This window comes from Ictidomys tridecemlineatus, chromosome 3, assembly GCF_052094955.1.
Source record: "Ictidomys tridecemlineatus isolate mIctTri1 chromosome 3, mIctTri1.hap1, whole genome shotgun sequence".
In the NCBI taxonomy this organism is placed as follows: Eukaryota; Metazoa; Chordata; class Mammalia; order Rodentia; family Sciuridae; genus Ictidomys; species Ictidomys tridecemlineatus.
Window position 1 is genome coordinate 65,259,952 of NC_135479.1, and position 7,084 is coordinate 65,267,035.

Sequence of the window (7,084 nt, forward strand, 5' to 3'; positions counted from 1 at the left end):
TTGGGTGATAAAACTTTTGCTGAGATTAGGGAGATTCGTAGTTTTTTTAAACCTGGGGAATCCCATACAATGAAAGTGATTTTCGCCAGTGTCTGCTTTGGCCTACATCAATAGCAAACAAACCATAGAGATAGAACTTGGAACTACTTTATTGTGCCAAGTTTCAAAAAGCTAGCACAAACCATGTTTGATTTAGAGTTCCAACTACATGTATCCATACAGAAGAAAAAAGATTTAAACCTCAAAATGAAAACGGTTACTGCAATCGAACTGTTTAACCTAACAGAAAGAAATTTGGTGAGCCATGTGGGACTGGTGTACTGATCCTTACCTTAAAATATCATCAAGATTGGGTGAAGAAAATTTTCTGAGATTTCAGGAGTTTCGTAGTTTTTTGGAATCTGGGCAAACCCTTTCAATGAAAGTGATTTTCCCCAGTCTCTGTTTTGGGCTGCATCAAGAGCAAAAAATCCATAGAGATAGCCCTTGGAACTACTTTATGTGCCAAGTTTCAAAGAGCTAGCACAAAGCGTGTTTTATTTAGAGTTCCAACTACATGTATCCATATAGGAAAAAAGAAAGTGAAACCTCAAAATGAAAACGGTTAATTTAAACGAAGGTTTAACCTACAAGAACAAAATTTGGTGAGCCAAGTGAAACTGGGGGACTGATCATTACCTGAAATTATCATAAATATTGGGTGAAAAAACATTTGCTGAGATTTCAGGAGATTTGTGGTTTTTTGGAAGCTGGGCAAGCCCTAACAATGAAAGTGATTTTCGCCAGTCTCTGCTTTGGGCTACATCAATAGCAAACAAACCATAAAGATAAAACTTGGAACTACTTTATTGTACCAAGTTTCAAAGAATTACACAAACCGTGTTTGATTTAGAGTTCCAATTACATGTATCCATATAGGAGAAAACAGTGTGAAACATCAAAATGAAAACTTTTACTGAAAATGAACGGTTTAACCTAGAAGAACGACTTTTGGTGACCCAAGTCGGATTGGTGTAGTGATCATTACCTGAAAGTATCATCAGGATTGGGTGAAAAAATTTTCTGAGATTTCAGGAGATTCGTAGTTTTTGGAAGCTGGGCAAGCCCTTTCAATGAAAGTGATTTTCGCCACTCTCTGTTGTGGGATACACCAAGAGCAAACAATCCATAGAGATAGCACTTGGAACTACTTTATGTGCCAAGTTTCAAAGAGCTAGCACAAACTGTGTTTGATTTAGAGTTCCAAATACATGTATCCATATAAGAGAAAATATAGTGAAACCTCAAAATGAAAACGGTTACTGCAAACGAACGATTTAACCTAGAAGAACGAATTTTGGTTAGCCTAGTGGGACTGGTGTACTGATCATTACCTGAACGTATCATCAAGATTGCATGAAAAAACATTTCCTGAGATTTCAGAAGATTCGTAGTTTTTTGGAAGATCGGCAAGACCTTTCAATGAAAGTGATTTTTGCCAGTCTCTGCTTTGGACTACATCATCAGCAAACAAACTATAGAGATAGAACTTGAAACTACTTTATTGTGCCAAGTTTCAAAGAGCTAGCACAAACCGTGTTTGATTTAGCGTTCCAAAAACATTTATCCATATAAAAGAAAATATAGTGAAACCTCAAAATGAAAATGGTTACTAGAAACGAACGGTTTAACTTTAAAGAACAAAATTTGGTTAGACAAGTGGGACTGGTATATTGATAAGTACCTGAAAGTATCATCAAGATTGGGTGAAAAAACATTTGATGAGATATCAGGAGATTTTTAGTTTTTTGTAAGCTGGGCAAGCCCTTTCAATGAAAGTGATTTTTCCAGTCTCTGCTTTGTACTACATCAATAGCAAACAACCAATAGAGATAGAACTTGGAACTTCTTTACTGTGCCAAGTTTCAAAGAGCTAGCACAAACCGTGTTTGATTTAGAGTTCCAAATACCTGTTTTTACATTGGAGAAAACAGAGTGAAACCTCAAAATTTAAATGTTTACTGTAAACGAATGGTTTAACATGTAAGACCAAAATTTGGTGAGCCAAGTGGGACTGGAGTACTGATCATTACCTGAAAGTATCATCAAGATTGGGTGAAAACACTTTTGCTGAGAATTCAGGAGATTTGTAGTTTTTTGGAAGATGGGCAAGCCCTTTAAATGAAAGTGATTTTCGCCAGTCTCTGCTATAGACTACATCAATAGCAAACAACCATAGATATGGAACTCGAAACTACTTTATTTTGCCAAGTTTCAAAGAGCTAGCACAAACCGTGTTTGATTTAGAGTTCCAACTACATGTATCCATATAAGAGAAAACAGAGTGAACCTGAAAATGAAACGGTTACTGCAAACGTACGGTTTAACATAGAAGAACGAAATTTGGTGAGCCAAGTGAGCTGGTGTACTGATAATTACCTGAAAGTATCATCAAGATTGAGTGAAAAAACATTTGCTGAGATTTCAGAAGATTCGTAGTTTTTGGGAAGCTGGGCAAGCCCTTTCAATGAAAGTGATTTTAGGCAGTCTCTGCTATGGGCTACATCATCAGCAAACAAACCAAAGAGATAGAACTTGAAACTACTTTATTATGCTAAGATTCAAAGAGCTAGAACAAACCGTGTTTGATTTAGAGTTTAAAATACATGTATCCATATAAGAGAAAACAGAGTGAAACCTCAAAATATAAACGTTTACTGCAAACGAACGGTTTAACATAGAAAAACGAATTTTGGTGAGCCAAGTGGGACTGGTGTACTGATCATTACCTGAAAGTATCATCAAGATTGGGTGAAAAACATTTGCTGAGATTTCAGGAGATTCGTAGTTTTTTGAAAGCTGGGCAAGCCCTATCAATGAAAGTGATTTTCGCCAGTCTCTGCTTTGGGCTAGATAATCAGCAAACACACAGTAGGGATAGAACTTGGAACTACTTTATTGTGCCAAGTTTCAAAGAGCTAGAACAAACCGTGTTTGATTTAGAGTTCCAAATACATGTATCCATATAAGAGAAAACAGAGTGAAACCTCAAAATGAAAACGGTTACTGAAAATGAACGGTTTAACCAAGAATAACAAAATATCGTGAGCCAAGTGGTATTTGTGTACTGATTATTACCTGAAAGTATCATCAAGATTGGGTGAAAAAACATTTGCTGAGATTTCAGGAGATTCTTATTTTTTTGGAAGCTGGGCAACCCCTATCTATGAAAGAGATTTTCACCAGTCTCTGCTTTGGGCTACATCAATAGCAAAGAAACCATAGAGATAGAACTTGGAACTACTTTATTGTGCCAAGCTTCAAAGAGCTAGCACAAACCGTGTTTGATTTAGCGTTTCAACTACATGTATCCATATAGGTGGAAAAAGAGTGAAACCTCAAAATGAAAACGGTTACTGCAAACGAATGGTTTAACCTAGAAGAACGAAATTTTGTGAGCCAAGTGGGACTGGTGTACTGATCATTACCTGAAAGCATGATCAAAATTGGGTGAAAAAACATTTGCTGAGATTTCAGGAGATTCGTAGTTTTTTGGAAGGTGTGCAAGCCTATCAATAAAAGGTATTTACACTATTCTCTGCTTTGGGCTACATCAATAGCAAACAATCCATAGCGATAGAACTTGGAACTGCTTTATTGTGCCAAGTTTCAAAGAGCTAGCACAAACCATGTTTGATTTAGAGTTCCAACTACATGTATCCATATAAGAGAAAACAGAGTGAAACCTCAAAATGTAAACGGTTAGTGCAAATGAACGGTTTAACATAGAAGAACGAAATTTGTTGAGCCAAGTGAGACTGGTGTACTGATAATTACCTGAAAGTATCATCAAGATTGGGTGAATTTACATTTGCTGAAATTTAAAGAGATTCGTAGTTTTTTGGAAGCTGGTCAACCCTATCAATAAAAGTAATTTTCGCCAGTCTCTGGTTTGGGCTACATCAATAGCAAACAAACCATATATTTAGCAGTTGGAACTACTTTATTTTGCCAAGTTTCAAAGAGCTAGCACAAACCGTGTTTGAATTAGAGTTTCAAATACATGTGTCCATATAGGAGAAAACAGAGTGAAACCTCAAAATATAAACAGTTACTGCAAACGAACGGTGAAACCTAGAAGAACGAAATTTGGTGAGCCAAGTGAGACTGGTGTACTGACCATTACCTGAAAGTATCATCAAGATTGGGGGAAAATAAATTTGCTCAGATTTTAGGAGATTTGTAGTTTTTTGGAAGCTGGGCAAGCCCTATCAATGAAAATGATTTTCGCCAGTCTCTGCTTTAGGCTACATCAATAGCAAATAACCACAGATATAGAACTCGAAGCTACTTTATTGTGCCAATTTTCAAAGACCTAGCACAAACCGTGTTTGATTTAGAGTTCCAACTACATGTATCCATATACTAGAAAACAGATTGAAACCTCAAAATAAAAACGTTTACTGAAAACGAACGGTTTAACGTAGAATAAGGAAATTTGGTGAGCCAAGTGAGACTCGTGTACTGATCATTACCTGAAAGTATCATCAAGATTGGGTGAAAACACTTTTGCTCAGATTTCAGGAGATTCGTAGATTTTTTGAAGATAGGCAACCCCTATCAATAAAAGTGATTTTCTTCAGTCTCTGCTTTGGGCTACAACAATAGAGAACAAATTATTGAGATAGAACATCGAACTCTTTATTCTGCCAAGTTTTGAAGCGCTAGCACAAACCGTGTTTGATCTAGAGTTCCAACTACATGTATCCATATTCGAGAAAACAGAGTGAAAACTCAAAATGAAAACGGTTACTGCAAACAAACCGTTTAACCTAGAAGAACGAAATTTGGTGAGTCAAGTTGGACTGGTGTACTGATAATTACCTAAAAGTATCATCAAGATTGGGTGAAAAAACATTTGCTGAGATTTAAGGAGATTAGTAGTTTTTTGGAATCTGGGCAAGCACTTTCAATGACAGTGATTTTTGCCAGTCTCTGCTTTGGGCTACATCAATAGCAAACAAACCATAGAGATAGAACTTGGAACTACTTTATTGTGCCAAGTTTCAAATAGCTAGCACAAAACGTGTTTTATTTAGAGTTCCAACTACATGTATCCATATAGGGGAAAACAGAGTGAATCCTCAACATGAAAACGGTTACTGCAAACGAAAGGTTTAACCTAGAAAAACCAAATTTGGTGAACCAACTGGGACTGGTGTACTGATCATTACCTGAAAGTATCATCAAGAATAGGTGAAAAAATATTTGCTGAGATTTCAGGAGATTCGTAGTGTTTTGGAGCTGGGCAAGCACTTTCAATGAAAGTGATTTTCGCCAATCTCTGCTTTGGGCTACATCAATAGCAAACAAACCATAGATATAGAAGTTGAAACTACATTATTGTGCCAATTTTCAAAGAGCTAGCACTAACCGTCTTTAATTTAGAGTTCCAACTACATGTATGCATATACGAGAATACAAATTGAAACCTCAAAATGAAAACGGTTACTGCAAACGAACGGTTTCACCTAGAAGAACAAAATTTCGTGAGCCAAGTGGGACTGGTGTACAGATCATTACCTGAAAATATCATCAATATTGGGTGAAAAAACATTTGCTGATATTTCAGGAGTTTCATAGTTTTTTGGAAGCTGGGCAAGCCCTTTCAATGAAAGTGTTTTTAGGCAGTCTCTGCTTTGGGCTACATCAATAGAAAACAAACCATAGAGACAGAACTTGGAACTACTTTATTTTGCCAAGTTTCAAAGAGCTAGCAAAAACCGTGTTTGATTTAGAGTTTCAAATACATGTATCCATATAGGAGAAAACAGAGTAAAACCTCAAAATGAAAACGGTTACTGCAAACGAATGGTTTCACCTAAAAGAACAAAATTTGGTGAGCCAAGTGGGACTTGTGTACTGATCATTTCCTGAAAGTATCATCAAGATTGGGTGAAAAAACATTTGCTGAGATTTTAGGAGATTCGTAGTTTTTTGGAAGCTGTGCAAGCCCTTTCAATGAAAGTGATTTTCGCCAGTGTCTCCTTTAAGCTACATCATCAGCAAACAAACCATAGAGATAGAACTTGGAACTACTTTATTGTGCCAAGTTTCAAAGAGCTAGCATGAACCGTTTTTAATTTAGAGTTCCAACTACATGTATCTATATAGGAGAAAACAGAGTGAAACCGCAAAATACAAACGGTTACTGAAAACAAACGGTTTAACCTACAAGAACGACATTTGGTGAGCCAAGTGGGATTGGTGTACTGATAAATACCTGAAACTATCATCAAGATTGGGTGAAAAAACATTTGATGAGATTGCAGGAGTTTCGTAGTTTTTTGGAATCTGGGCAAGCCCTTTCAATGAAAGTAATTTTCTCAGTTTCTGCTTTGGGCTACATCAATAGCAAAAAAAACCATAGAGATAGAACTTGGAACTACTGTATTGTACCAAGCTTCAAAGAGCTAGCACACACCGTGTTTGATTTAGAGTTTCAAATACATGTATCCATATAGGAGAAAACAGAGTGAAACCTCAAAAAGAAAACGGTTACTACAATCGAACGGTTTAACCTAGAAAAACGAAATTTTGTGAGCCAAGTGGAATTCGTGTACTGATCATTACCTGAAAGTATCATCAAGATTGGGAGAAAAAACATTTGCTGAGATTTCAAGAGATTCATTGTTTTTTGGAAGCTGGGTAAGCTTTTTCAATGAAAGTAATTTACGCCAGTCTCTGCTTTGGGCTACACCAATAGCAAACAAACCATAGAGATAGAACTTGGAACTACTTTATTGTGCCAAGTTTCAAAGAGCTTGCACAAACCGTGTTTGATTTAGAGTTTCAAGTACATGTATCCATATAGGAGAAAACAGAGTGAAACCTCAACATGAAAAAGGTTACTGAAAATGAACGGTTTAACCTAGAAGAACAAAATTTGGTGAAACAAGTGGGACTGGTGTTCTGATCATACCTGAAAGTATCATCAAGATTGGGTGAAAAAACATTTGCTGAGATTTCAGGAGATTCGTAGTTTTTTGGAAGCTTGGCAAGCACTTTCAATGAAAGTGATTTTCGCCAGTCTCTGCCTTCGGCT